Genomic DNA, 14,861 nt, shown 5'->3' on the forward strand with positions numbered 1-14,861 from the left:
CAACAAGAGTAAAGGGGGTACAACAAGCCTTTTTTCCTCCCTTATATTGTAAGCAGGCTACCCCGACCTAAGGGGTATGTAGCTCTCACATAATCTTCCTGTATTCCTCTTGCACAGGCTCAGGATGAATACAAAGTAAGCACCCTGCTGAGTCACTTAGCCAAACCTCTAGACTCCCCAAGTTGACACAATGTATCGACCATAACAACATCTTAAGCCATGTATAATCCTCAAACACAAAGTCATAATTCTGCCAAAAATGATAAAACTGTCTTGTGTACAACTGAAAATATAATAATTCCCTCTCCAAGTTTCCACAGTTCAGCATTTATCAGTAGTCCGAGTCCAGGTCTCTTCAGAGTCTCAAAACAAACTCTTAGCTGTGAACCTCTGTTAGAATAAAAATAAATTACATAATCCCAAGATAAAAATGACACAGAATAAACATTTTTATTACAAAAGGGAGGAATTGGGGGATAGAAAAGAATTAGATCAACACAAGACCAAATCCTAGCAGGGCAAACATTAAGTCCTATAGTTCCATGTCTAGAATCCAGGGCACCTGGTGGTAAAATGTGAGTTCCAAAGGGTGGCCTCACCCTTGCGGCCTTGTCAGTTAGTTATAGCCTACATGAGCTCTTTCTTGTCCTGGCTCCACTCAGGGCCTGCAGCTTTTTTTAGCAGTTATTCCATGTATCTGGCATCTGTGACTCCATGGGGTGTCCACTGCACCTCTGGCTTTATTCCCATAGCTTCATGCCCCCTCTGAGGTTCCTTGCCTACCCTCCCAGGTCTTCCTTTAAAACCAGGGTGAAAACCTTCCTGACCCCACAGTTCTTACATTTTACATTCTAGTCAAACCAGCATCATTTGGACAATGCCAAAACTTATTGTCAGCAGGAGCAGTAGCCAAACCCCCCTTGGACCATGGCAGCAGTGACCTGTGAATGCTTGGATGGCTAAGCACAGTGAAATGAATAACATGGAACTAGTTACCAAGGCAGATTTTACCAAGCAGGAGTCCCAAGACTCTTTTCACAAATGAACGGTATACACTTCACACCCATGAACCTGAAATAAGCAGGGCTTGCTGATTGCTCCGAATCCCTCTAGGTATTCTCCTTTTTGTCCTTGTACAAAATACTTGGTTTCTTTTTAATGGTATTATTAATCTCTTAAACAGTCATACCTGCTTTGGTCCTAACCTTTACACATGTTCCTTGTGAGCCAAAATTTAAGTTTTTCAAATGTTTGTGCCCTGCCTTTTCTCATCAGTTCTCGCTAAGAATCTGTAGCAGTCAGCAGTACTCATGACACACCCTGAATATTGAGGTGCTTTGAAATTTTATCCACTAGACCTACTAGTCTACCACCATTAATCTCAGTCTTACATAAAGTCTTAGGACATAAGAAAAATGTAGAGATATTCCCCCTCCCCCTTTTTTTTTTTGGTACCAGAAATTGAACTCACAACCTTGCCATTGCCAGGCAAATGCTGTGTCACTGAGCTATATCCCCAGCCCAAGATATTCGCTAGTAAAGCATAGCATACATGGCCTCCAATCTAACTATCAATGGAGTCCTTGTTGAGCCTGATCTTTACAGTCTGCATTCCTATCATCATTCTGTCTTCTGAGCTCTGCTTATAGGCCGCTAGGGCTTCTCTAGTCCTCATCTCTAAACTTTTCCAAATTCTTCCAGCAAAAGCTGTTCCACAGGCTTCTACACCATATGGTCAGGTATAGTGACAATAACAACCTCACATCTGGTACCAATTTTCTGTATCAGTTGGCTTTCCCATTGGTGGGTCATGACACTCGCAATGTAAGGAGGACAGTTTTATTTGCTCAGTTTCATTCTATAATTGGCTGACTCTAAGGCAAAAAGAAAATTCATAGCAGAGGATGTGGAGGAGCAAATCTGCCCAGTTTGTGGCTGGCAGAAGTGGAGCAGTAGAACAGTGCCAGACAGGAAGGGGCCAGGGGCCATATTTAGTATCCAAAGCCAGGCCTCCATGATCACAACACATCCAGGAAGAATTTGAAGAAATTATTGAAATATAAAATGTTGACAAAATATAGAGACAACAGAGGCATATGTTAATTGTTTTTTGAACCAATGAAACCAAACAAAAGAAAATTCCTGACAGACATAACTTTTTTTTAAAACTTTGGAATATGAAAGAGGGGATAAATGCAGCATGGATTTTAAAACTAAAAAAATTTTTTAAAGAGTTTTCTACCATTGAATTTGAAAACTTAGACAAAATGAACAGTTTCCTAAAAATACAAATGTTTTTCTAGTAAAGTTGACTCAAGGAAAAATAGGAAGCTAAAGGTAACTGAAGCTATGAAAGAAACTGAATTAGTAATTTAAAATCAATAATCAGTACAGTTGGTAGATGGATGACAGGTAGACACATAGATAAAAAGCTAAACAATTTAAATGTAGTTCCTGAATCTAACTTTCCTCTAGATTAAAGATAACAATATTATAAATTTCTAAGCCCTAATCTGAGACTGGCTTTTTTAAAACTGAGAAAAGTCTGTAAGTTTTTTCTAATTGTATTATAGTAGTATTTCACATTTATAGATCTGTTATTTTTCAGCATAAACAAGTTGGTTTTTCTAGCATCTGAACACTAATTTCAGTTGAATTCTAATTATTACATTTCTGAGAAGTATTGTGGAGATTAATTACATTCAACTGTAGACAAGTAGAGAAAATTCTAGACTGTAGCAAGGCTGAGGCATTCTCTTAATTTTTGCTTGAAGGTACTAATAAAGGATGAATAGTGCACAAAATATTGTCAAAAATATTTTGATTGGTCTATAATGCTGGTGGTAGACACCTGTAATCCTAGCTACTTGGCAGGCTGGGGCAGTAGGATCTCATTCAAGATTAGCCTGGGTGACTTAACAGACATTGTCACTTAAAATAAAAAATAAAAAGGGCTGGGGATGTAGCTCAGTGGTGAAGTGCTTGCCTAGGATGCATGTGGCCCTGGGTTCAATCCCCAGTCCCCATTAAACCTGTCATAATACATTCCTCTAACAGTCTGAAGTCTACCTGCAGGGCCAGTTAAAGCCAACTGATGACTCAAACACAACCCAAAAATGATGTCCCTATGCCCTTCTTTGTGAAAGAGCTCAAAGATCAGTTTAAAAAATCACAAAAATGGCAATCCCCAAAATGCAACCAAAACTAAGGGTGGCATGATAAACTCTGTAGAGTCCCTCTTACCTTAGCTCCCTAAGCATGTGATTATTTTGTTTAATAGTTCATGTAGAGGTTTTAACCTGTACTAGTGTTTAATGCTATTCATTTTATATTCTACTATCCATTATATAGAACAACTGGGATGTTACGGCAAAAATTCGGGCTGTATTCCGCAAGAGACCAAAGAGAACTGACAAAGTTTTAATTTATACCGGTCACCTCTCATCCCGACTTGCAAGCCAGGGAAGTGGGCATGGACCTGCCTTTGTTCCCAGCTTATATACATTTTTGGTTTCCATGGTAACAGATTGGAATGTTGTATCCCTAGCCACATGTTGTTTTCCTTGTGCCATCTAACCGGGTCAGGCTCTGGTCATGAGCCCAATCGCAATGATGTATATTTTCTGTACTCTGTTCTATATGTCCCCCGTTAGAAAATCACACATTTCCTTAATGGTTACAATGTTCATGTAGGGCCAGGGATGGGATGAAACAACCCAGGCAGGGTCATAGATGGTTATCTATGCCCCCCGGTGTTCTTTGTCCTTGGAGAATCATTCCAGGGCTAAGTCAGGACTGCAAAGTTAACTCTTTACAACCCTCCAGGATGTTTCTCAAGACACACTTTGAGGCTTGCATTAAGGCTAGAATTATTCTATCTTAAAATGATATGCTAAGAGTCGTTGTCCCCTATAGGGATGAGGGAAAAGAGAAAACAAAGAAGGAAAGGAAAAAATATATGTATATATACATAGAAGGATAGCTAGGATAATTGTACTGCTGATATCTATTGATTTACTGAAAGGAATAGTTAATGCTTAATTTTTTTTGACCAATTTTGCATGCTTATATCTAGTAATCTGAACAACTAATTTGAAGAAAGCAATATGTAATATAAAAACCACTGGTGAATTCTGACCATCTTGTTTAGTGAGGCTTTGTATCATTTCTAATGTTTTTTTTAAATTATGTTTTATTCTGTTTAATGGTTTGATTAATCTTGCATTCTGGGCTGGGGATTTAGCTCAGTGGCAAAGCGCCTGCCTGGGAAGCGCAAGGTCCCGAGTTCGGTTCCCAGTACCGGAGAAAAACCAAAAAATGCCGACTGTGTTAGAGGGGATCTCATCGGAGGTGGGTGGCATACCTAAAAAAAAAAAAATCTTGCATTCTTACATCTGGTAATCTGAGCAACTTTTTTGAAGATAACAATATGTAATGTAACAACCACTATTAATTCCTATCATTTTGTTTTGAAACCCTGTATCATTTTTATTGTTTTTGTGTTGTTTTGTTTTTGTCTATGTTGTTGTTCTTTTATTATTTTTTAAAAATTCTCTATAAAATAAAAAAAGAAATTATAAAATCCAATTCCCTTGACTATATCTACTATTCTGGAATATGTTTATACTTTTACAATTAAAGTATTCATGGAATATGATAGATGGGTGTTTAAAGTCTAGTGTAGCTCCAGGGGAATTTATTTACAGATGAATTTTCTCATTATACTATTAAAATATGGATCAGTTAGGATGCTTTCAATAGGAAGTAATAGAAAAAACAACCTAATTGAACTTAATGAAAAATTAATAAGCTGACATTTGCACAAAGTCCGGAGAAAGGGAACTCCAAGGTTGACTGGTTTTGAGGCTGACCGGGTATTAAGAACCTGAGTTCTTTCCTTCTTTGCCTTCTGCCCTTGGGGCTAGTACCATGTTAAGTCTGGTTTTCCTCTGTTGTAGGACAGCTGTCAGCCACAGTGGGGCATACTTACTTCCTTTTTCACATCCAGCAGAGAGTAATCGCTCCCCTAAGAAACCAGGCAAATCTTGATCTTCCATCTTTTGGGGTCTGTTTGTCTCCCCTTCCAGACAATGGAAGGACTGGATCCTTGAAGTGACACTGATGGACTTGCTGCCCAGCCTCATCCACTGATCTCAGGTCAGTGTTTAAAGTTCATTGCTGCAATGTGAAGGCATGCGGAAATATGTTCAAAGTCACCCTTCCCATCCTATAAGAGATTTGCTCAGAAACACTTATTATCTCCTGAAGTGATACTTGATTATATAATCATTTTGAAGTCCACAGAAATTAAAGAAATTCCATATAGTGTTTCTCTCGGTTAGCATCTAAAGTAGATCTCTGCAAAAGCTAAGCCAGGCTTGTTAGATTTCAGCAATTTATAAGGCATCAAGATTCAAATATATAGAAGTATAAACTGGTGTTTTCAACCTAATTGTATTCAATATAAAGTATTAGTTGTAAGATAAATAATTTTTAAAAGACTTTTGAAGTATTGAGGATAATAAATACATCCAAGCACATACATAGCTAGAAAGGTTCTTTCAACCAAAGGAAGACCTTTCCTCTGATAACACAAGATTGCCCTATGTGATGGTTACCATGCAAAAAACTCGGGACATAAAATCTAATAGAAAGCATCAGGTTATTCATCTATAGGAAATTTATCATTGTGGTATCATCTACATATATATAATGCATACATTTTTTTCTTTAAAATATCTATGAGGAAGTAATACATGGACACTGTTGCAAAACTCAATCAACATCAGTACACAGACATTTTAAAAAGTCTATTTCTCAATTTCCATAGACTCTTCTTCCCTAGAAGCCTAAGATGATCAGTTTCTTGAATGTCCTTCCCCAAATCTCATACATATATGAAGTAGATGTATTCTTTCTAAAAATATGCATGGCGTTTATGCCACGCACAGCTCTACACCTCGTTTGTTTTCATATAACAAGATTCTCATACATGGAGAATGACCTGGACAAACTTTGTGCTGCAGCACGAATCTATCTCATGACCTTGAACTAAAGTGAGACCAGCAGCTGTGCTTAGGTGAGGGACAATGTAAGAAGGAACCTCCTAAAGCCCAGGAGGGAGGATGTAAAAAGAAGGGGTGTGCCGAAGGGAAGTGCCACAGCACCTGAAGTAAGAGGGGAAGTACTGCCAACAAGAGGTAAACGTCATGGGGATATTGGAGGCTGGGGCCTCACAAAAATGTCAAAAATGACTTGTAATTTTGAGCAAGTTGGAGACTAATTGAACGTTGTTAGCATGCTACAGAAAAAAAGTTATTCACTTAATTTTCCTTTTGCGTGTGTGTTTTTATGAATGGGTTATTTTGAAATAAAAGCCTTACAAACTAGTGTACTGTATTCCTTGAGTTGGGAAATCCCTGCCTTGGCGATTCTCTGAGTCACCACTAGATGGCCTCATTTGATATTTTGTCTTCCAAGAAAGTGGAAGTTCATACTCAGATCTTTCTGACTCAGATGTAAACTGTGGATCTTCAAATGGGGTTTATGTGAAGTTTTAAAATGCACTTGATCTTAGCTAAAATGCCGAGAAGTGATTGAAGTTTTAAAAGTATAAAATCACTTATAAAAATAATTAATAGAAGTTGCCTATATATTTAAATAATGTTAATTAAAAACAAACACCAGTATAATCACCACCTTCTGGTGGTGATTAATATGACCAGACAAATCTTTGAAGCCAGCAGTGCTCCCTCTCCTATCTTTTCTATCCTACCTGGATAAATCACCACTATGATTTATAAATTACCAGTTACTTTAAAAGATAGATTTATAATATACGATACATCGCTAAATAATATAATGTTTAATTTGTCCTGGTCTTGAAACTTGCATTTTAAAAACTCCTGTACTGTCATGGAGTTAGAAGGTCATCAGACCACAGCTGATGCTTGGTATGCTAGCAGACCTATGGCTCTAATTCCCAGAATATGAGTTAGTAGAACCCACTTTTCTGGCCAGAGTGCCTTTGGAAACATGTGTCATGGAGCCTGCTTGTTTGCACCAACCAAAACCTGGCACCAGGGGCTGAGGATTTAACTCAGTGGCACAGCGCCTGCCTGGCAAGCACAAGGTCGTGAGTTCGATTCCCGGTACCAGAAAAAAAACAAAAACAAAAACAAAGAAACAAGCAAAAACCTGGCATCACTGGCAGAGTGAACACAACCCAATACCTGTATGCTATTTGCTCTGCTCCGGCTGCCTCAGCCTTACCAGCACTGGTCATGTCTGAAGAGCACACATTAAAGTTCCTAAACTTTCTTTGGTACTCAAAGATGTTAAAGAATACTGAGGAGGCTGTTTTGCTCCTTAAGAAGCTTAAGCCCGGAATGATAATAATAAAGATTTATACCTCTCAGCAAATGAGAGCTGAAAAGAGCAAAATGAGAAACTGTCATCATATCCAGTGCAGGGCACTCTGCATCGCCGATAATGAAGACAGTGGTATCATGAAGGCTGTCAGAAATATTCCCAGCATTATTCTGCTTATTGTAAGCAATCCAAATATTTTGAAACTTCCACCTGGTGAGCATGTAGCATGTTTCTGCATTCTGAAAGGGCTTTCTGGAACCTAGATAAATTGTATGGCACTTGGTTTACAGATATTTCCCTCAAGAGTAAGTGTAACCTACCTGTGTACAGGTGATCAATCCAGAGCTCAGCAGAATCTTGAAAAGTTCAGAGATCCAGAGCCCTCTAGCACCGTATGAGAAGATTTATCATAGATGTCTGAAGAAGGATACACTGAAGAAATCATCATCATTTCTAAGAATCATGTTGAAGCTGAACCCATATGCAAAGGCCATGTGCTGGAACGTCATTCTTCACCAGGCCAGGAGTCACAGAGACCTGTGAATAAACCTGCAGCTACCACAACAACACTAGCAGCCAAATCATATAAGAGGCAGGTGCAGGCAGGGAGCTTGTGGCAAAGAAAGGAAGGAAGGCTGCTGATCTTAAGAAGCAGAAGCCATGGGGGGCGGGGAATCTGCAGCTATCGAAAAACCATAAGGAAGAAAAGAAAACTACACAAGCAACTGCTGCATAGATTGTTAAAATTTATTTGTTTCATACAGGTCACATAAGTTTGGACAGCTTATTTTGAATAATGACTTGATCAAAGAGAAAAAAAGAAACTCGAATGTATTTTTCTCTGTCTTGTATTTTCCCCTTATGATATTTCACTTATTATATTATTATATCAGTACATGTTGATGTGTATGGCTCTAATGGATTTTAAAAAAACATTCTGTAGTATTGTGTTATATAAACAAACTAATATTAATGTCCTCATTTTACTGATTTTGGACTAGCTTTTTCTACTCAACATGATGATTTTTAAAAAGATTTTCAAATTCATCCAAGTATCTAAAATTTAAATAGATTAAACATCCTTCATACATAATCCATGTCTAGTAATTTCAATGTCTGTCTTCTGGAAGTCTGATCCTTATCTTTTCTTGTGACTTTCATTCATTTGGACTTAGTTCCTTATGTCTTAGTAATTTTTTTTTTTTTAATTTTGAGTGCACAGAAATTCTCAAAAAAAGTTTCATTTTTTTTTTTCTCAGGCTGTTATATCTTTAGCCACAAGGAGATCCCTAGTTCTCTCTTCTGGAGATCATTTCACCCAGTGCCCTACTCGGATCAAAGCTTCTGTCTGTTTTTAGCAATTGTGAAACAAATAACTTTCCTTGGGTCCGAATAATCTATGGTCTGTTGTCTTCTCCAGTGATAAATATGTTGGAAAACCTGGTAGGAAATATATTGCCTCTGATATCTTTCACACGAGCCCTATCAGAAGAGCTATGTTACCTGTTTCTGTCTCTTTATTCCTGTTGGTGATCACAGGTAAGTGCTTATGGTCAACATACCTATGTCAATAGAACCTGATTAAAATACCTATCTAACTTGGCCAAGCTCCCAATCAGTCTGGAAGATGGCAATTTAAGTGGTGGTCAGAAAGATATTTTTCATTTCTAAGAACTCATATCCAGCCTCCTCGGGCATAATTTGGTGAACAACCAGATGACCCTTGGTTCACACGTCATATGAAGACTCTCACTGGTTTTATTCATGCATAAAACTGCCAGGGTGCCTTACATCAAAGTGGAGTTTGCCCTTAATCTTAAGAAACATTGCACGTAACTCGGAGATATGATAGACATTGTGAAATGATAGGAAAATGCTCAAGAGTAAAGGGCAACTGGGATGTGGGGAAAGAGAAGGGAAAGGAGGAGAAATTTTGTATGTATGTATGTATATACAGGGTAGTTAACATAGTTGGTCTACTGTCTTCTATTTCTTTGCTGAAAGAAACAGTTAATGAGTCCTTGATTGATCAATATTGCATGCCCCTATTTGTTTTCATGAGAAACCACTTTGAAGATATCCATATGTAATTCAACCAGAATTATTAATTTCCTACCACTTTGTTTGTAACTCTGTATTGTTTATATTGTTCTTTTGCTATTTGTAAAGGTTGTCTGTCTGTTAATGTTTTCCTCCTTTTATTTTTAAAATAAAAAAAAAAATGAAGAAGAAGAAACACTGCACACAACTTTCCGTATTCCTCCCCAGTCAGAGCATATATGAATCTGGTCCTCAGGGAACAGGTGAGAGGAAGCAGCTCAAGTGGACCATGAATGTGGGAAGGGCAAATACACCACTCACTCTGTCTAGCATCCAAAGCCTTGGACTCCTATATACTACAGAACTACAAGTCATGGATAACCTAGGTGCAAAAGAAACCCCTGAAAGCAATGTATTACATGAATTCAAGAGGGAGAATTTGATTTGCTTCTGCTAGACTTATAAGGGCAATGCCAACCTGAAGCTACTTTAAAGAGAAATCTTGACCTGCTGGTCTTTAAATCACGTAGACAGCATGGATTATACTACTAAACCAATGTGAGTGTGTGCTTGAATTATGAGTCATTCAGGTTTTGCACACTTAGGTTCATCGGCTCAAAGCTGACCAAATCAAAGGAAGCCATATATTTTGGTAAGAAGGAAGAGATTTATTTAAACCTATCTCCAGTGAGATGGAGAGCCCACTTTTCTCAAGTCACCATCTAACCACGTACAGGTGGGCAAGAGTCTTTTATACTAAGTAAGGAACAGAGGGGAGGGGAGCACAGAGTGATAATGTACATGTCTACACTTGCTTTATTGCTTTCAACATCTTCAGCTCATTCTGCTTTTTCCTGTATAAAAGAAACCAGGCTACAAGCCTCAGGGAACCAGCATCTTCATATTTTGTCACTTATTTTGGGTTGAAGAGAAGAGAGGTTGTTGGCCATGTGCTTGATAAGAGGAAGTTTAGAGAAGTTGCTTGTCTCTAAAAGAAAAAAAAAACCAATAAAAGTCCTATTTTGCAGTTCTGTTTACAGAGGAAATTCTTCTTTGTTTCCCCTACTCATACTAGAATCAGTCACAAATAGGCAAGTGTCCTTTTGAGGGGCTAGTTTCTACAGAAGCTCTTTGTAGAGTTTTGGCTTATGTAAGACTCTTGGATTCTCCTTTATACCCTTCTTAGTGTTACTGTGGCATGGGCTGATATGACCCAGGCCCTTGTATACGAGGAGGAAAGCATTGCCAAGCATACACCCAGTAGCAAACGGCAAGCAGCTACATTTATTGGGGATTACAGGACGTTGTGCTCAGGGCAAGTCTGTGCCAACAGAGGATAGGTCAGAATTGTTTTTTAAAAAGTATCAGCATGAAAAATAAAAGTAAAAATAACAACATAGCACCCAGGTCATAGCAACATGGAAGCAGTAACAGCAAAAATAACCCCATATGGGGCTTTGGGAATTTGAAGGATATGCACCTCAGCCCAGGTGTCTCCCTCTGAATCTCTAGGAATGATTGACAGGCTACTGAGTCATCTTAGAGGCTCTCAATATGCATGCTCGTGCCAAAAGATGCTCTGGTCTTAGTTATATTTACGATATGTGGTGCATATTTATGAACCTTTAATGAGGTGGGATAGGGTGAAGGTGGCTGAAGGTCATGTTAGGAGATACAACATGTTTGTACTTACCAAGGGCACCAGAGATCCCCTGAGGCTTTTTTATTTAATTTCATTTTCTACCTCTCTTAGGACAATAGAAGTAATGATAATAAGGTACTGTTTAGAATTAAATGGGTAGAAGTGAATGACTTCCTCAGTTCCATTGTTTCTAATTGTCATATTACAGTCCAGTTTTGTTCTCCTATCCATTATATGCCATTAGATCACAAGTTGTAGACTTTCTAATTTTGAGTCATGAGAGAGTGTTGCTGCTACCCTGACAACAATAATAAACCAGATAAGCTACATTGGATGGTATACTGAAGGCTGGAAAGAGAGTAGAAGAACTTAGAGACTCCTAATATAAAGTGATCTGCCCCTTCCCAAGTTAAAATAATGGCCCCATGAAGTGTGCAGTACAACAGAAAGAAGATAGAAGTCCCTCTGAGTCACTCTGGGCTTTCATTGAATGCAGGGCCGGAAAACATAGAGATATCTTTAAGACATAGTAAGCCTTTACTGGGAATAAAGCAGTGATCCTCTAGAAACTAGAAGTAGGTCAGTAGGGCAGAGAGACCATCTATAAAGATGGTAGTGGATCTGAAGAACAACAAAAAACTCTCAGTTCCACACTAAAAGCTGAACTTGAGAAGTCAATCATTCATGGTTCAGAAAGCTCTTGTCTGTGCTACAAAACAACAAAGAATTTTCTGATGTCTTACTGGTACTTACTTGGTGCTTCTAGAAATCCTTAGGGCTAGAAATCCTTAGCATTCTGACAGAAGAGCTGAGAATTTTCCTGGGGAAAATATAATTTATGGCAGGTGTTACTGTGCATTCGTGTACTACGTCCAATGTACAATTAAAATTACAAGACACAAGAAAAAGCAGAAAACAAAAGCAGAGCTTGTGATCACGGAGGAAAGAAGCAGACCTGAAGATAAATCAGATGTTGGAATTATCAGGCAGGAACTTAAAAATAACCATGAATTGGGATTGCGGGCTTTGGTAAGTGCAGCCAAAAGCTTTTTATTGTCTTACCCCCCCCCTTGCCTTCTGAAGTGTTTTATCTCTTTATTTTTTCTTCTTTTTTTCTCTCCCTGTCTGCAAACTTCTGGAGCATTGTGGTTTTTGTTTTTGATTTTATTCACCCTTTTCAGTGGTTAGAAACTCCAAAGTCCCTAGAAAACGAGTGGTTGCATACAAGGGCACCAAAGACAACAGACACTGGCTCCCTCTAACCAGATGTGGGAGGAGGTGCTGAGAGGGATTCTCTACGATGTGTTGTAGCCTTGTTAGGTTTTCCCTCAGATCAATGTACCCCATTCCTGGATCAAATGAAAATAAGAGTTGATCACTAGGGAGACACATAAGAACAGACTCATCTAGTACCTTCAGCAAAATTTCTCATGCAACCAGCATGGCAATTAGTCCTGGGGGGACCATGGAGAGGACTAGTCTTTGGGGCAACACCTAAGGAAACAATCTCCTTAAATCCTGCATATCTTTGGGTGCTAAACACTGTAAAGAAAAAGAAATCCTCTAAATTGATCTTTTAATTCCCCTCAGAACCAAAGGGCATAAGCTCAGTATGCCTGATGCCATCGCTGCCATTTTTTGGTGGTTGGGAACATTTCCTAAGCCATGCAGATTCAACTGGTCAGTTAGGTGATGACTGATGTTCTGGGGACCTAAGGAAGTCTGTGAACTCAAACCTCAGGAGGAGCCCCTGGTTTCGTCTTTTCTTCTTCTCTCCACAAGGAAAGCCCCAATCCCCTTGTCCTTTCTCTCTAAGGCTCTCATGCATTAGAAAACTCAAATCTTTTAAGTTTTTCTGATATTAATTATTAGGGAGAGGCAGGAAGCTGGAGGGAAGAGGGAGATCAGTGGGAACTAGGGAGATCAGTGGGAACTAGGGAGCTCAGGGAGTTTTCTCATGGCTCTGGGGAGAGTTCTCAGGGTGTCCACCATGTGTGTGGGGGTGGAGGGAAGCACATGGACTCTGTGTTTTCCTGCTGGTAGGGGAGACCCATAGGCCTGTGGGAAGGGCTCCATTTCAGCCCTTCTCAGCTGTTTACCATGACCCTGGGTCCCAGGGCTGCCTGTCCAGGCTTTCCTATACGTATTTTTTTTCCAAGAGCTTCTTGGGGTTGCTGCTCTAGTGTTGTCTTGCTTATTTCTTTCTGCTATTCTTATAAAAAATTTTAGCATCAAGTTTATCCTTCTATCTAAAATGGTATGTTTAAGTGACATCTCCAGACTTTTAAAACACTCTATGAGTTATTTATGTGTGCCACAGGTCCCTAGATATAAAGGGGTAAAATTTTTGGGTAAATCCCAGCTGTTGTATGCTACTCTTTTTTCCTACTCTCCTGATCTGTTGGTGGAGATTGGAATAACTCTATGCCAGAAAAAAAGGACACTTGTCTTGGACAAAAGCAACAGATTTTTACAGGTGTAGGAGGGATGCCTGGATTAGTCAATGATGGCTGTCAGTTGTAGGTGGCTCTGAACTTGAGGTAACAACTGGGCAGTTCTACCTCTGAGAATTAGGGCAGGATGTACACAGAGTGTGACATCAGGATAAGGCAGGTGGCTCATGCAGCTTAACACTGGGAGATGTAAGTAGGATCCTGTCTTGGTTATTTTTCTCTTGTTGCTGAGACAAAATATCCGACACCCCAAATTAAGGAAGGAAAGGTTTATTTGGCTCAGTTTGTGGAGGTTTTGACCTATAATCAGCTGGCTCCAAAGAAGGGTGGCATGATGAGGGGCAACAGCTCAAGGCAGTAGAGACAGCAAAAGTAGCAAGAGCAACAAGGGGGAAGAACAAGCTTCTTTTCCTCCATTATGTTGTAAACAGCCTCCCCCTCCCCAGGGCGTGTGTAGCACTTGCAGCATCTCCGTGCCCTCCTCTTGCACAAGATGAGCATGTTTACAAAGTGAGGACCCTGGTCCCCTGCTGAGGTAAACTTCTAAACTTGTCAAATTAATACAGTATATCAACCATTACAATCGCGCCTGGGGATTTAGCTCAGTGGCACAGCGCCTGCCTGGCAAGCACAAGGTTGTGAGTTCGATTCCCGGTACTGAAAAATAACCAAAGACTAAAAAAAAACAAAAAAAAAACAAAAACCGAAAATCATTACAATCCACCCCTTGTCAACTTGGCAACCAGACATATTTCTTTAAGCCAGTTTCCAGATACAAAGACATTCTTATTCTTATCATTTCACAACTTAAACGTTATAACACCTGTTTAATAATCCTTAAGAACCAGTATTAAGTCTATCAACATTATATTATATTAGGACCCTAATATTCTGTCCCTGGCCTCCCAAAGACTCATGCATATCACTTTATGCAAAAGGCATTTAGTCCATCTGCAAGAGTTGCTAAAGTCCTAACAGTTTAAGCTTTGCTGAAAAGTCCAAGTCCTAAGTATCCTCTAAGATACGAGGCAAACTCTTGGCTACGAGCCCCTGGACAAATGAAAAGTTAAAGTCTTCCAACATCCAATGGCAGAAAATAAACATTTTCATTCCAAAATTTACAAACAGGAATACAAAGGATTGGGGTTAAAGCAAGTCTAAAATCCAACAGGACAAATATTAAGGCCTGTAGTTCCATGTGCACCGTTTGAGGTAATCTGTGGCAAATTGTGAGCTCCAGAGGGTTTGTGTAGTTCTACCCCTACAGCACCTCTGGTGATTATAGCTCGCACAGCTTCTCTCTTGGACTGGCTTTGTTCCCTCCTCACAAGTTTCCTTAGATGATCCACTTTCCT

General features: G+C 39.2%; 1 long non-coding RNA gene and 1 pseudogene across 1 annotated transcript; one reads left to right on the forward strand and one right to left on the reverse strand.

Moving 5' to 3' along the window:
• Positions 1-7,914, forward strand: part of LOC106147860 — a 24,124-nt pseudogene extending 16,210 nt beyond the window's left edge.
• Positions 7,915-10,058: 2,144 nt separating this feature from the next.
• Positions 10,059-11,970, reverse strand: LOC102014544. Its single transcript, XR_260009.2, has 2 exons — positions 11,807-11,970; positions 10,059-10,399 (listed from the first exon to the last, which is right to left on the reverse strand). It is a non-coding gene; the product is annotated as an uncharacterized LOC102014544 (long non-coding RNA).
• Positions 11,971-14,861: the final 2,891 nt, after the last annotated feature.

The sequence above is a fragment of the Chinchilla lanigera genome, unplaced genomic scaffold (assembly GCF_000276665.1).
Source record: "Chinchilla lanigera isolate Chin_1 unplaced genomic scaffold, ChiLan1.0 scaffold00011, whole genome shotgun sequence".
Classification (NCBI taxonomy): domain Eukaryota; kingdom Metazoa; phylum Chordata; class Mammalia; order Rodentia; family Chinchillidae; genus Chinchilla; species Chinchilla lanigera.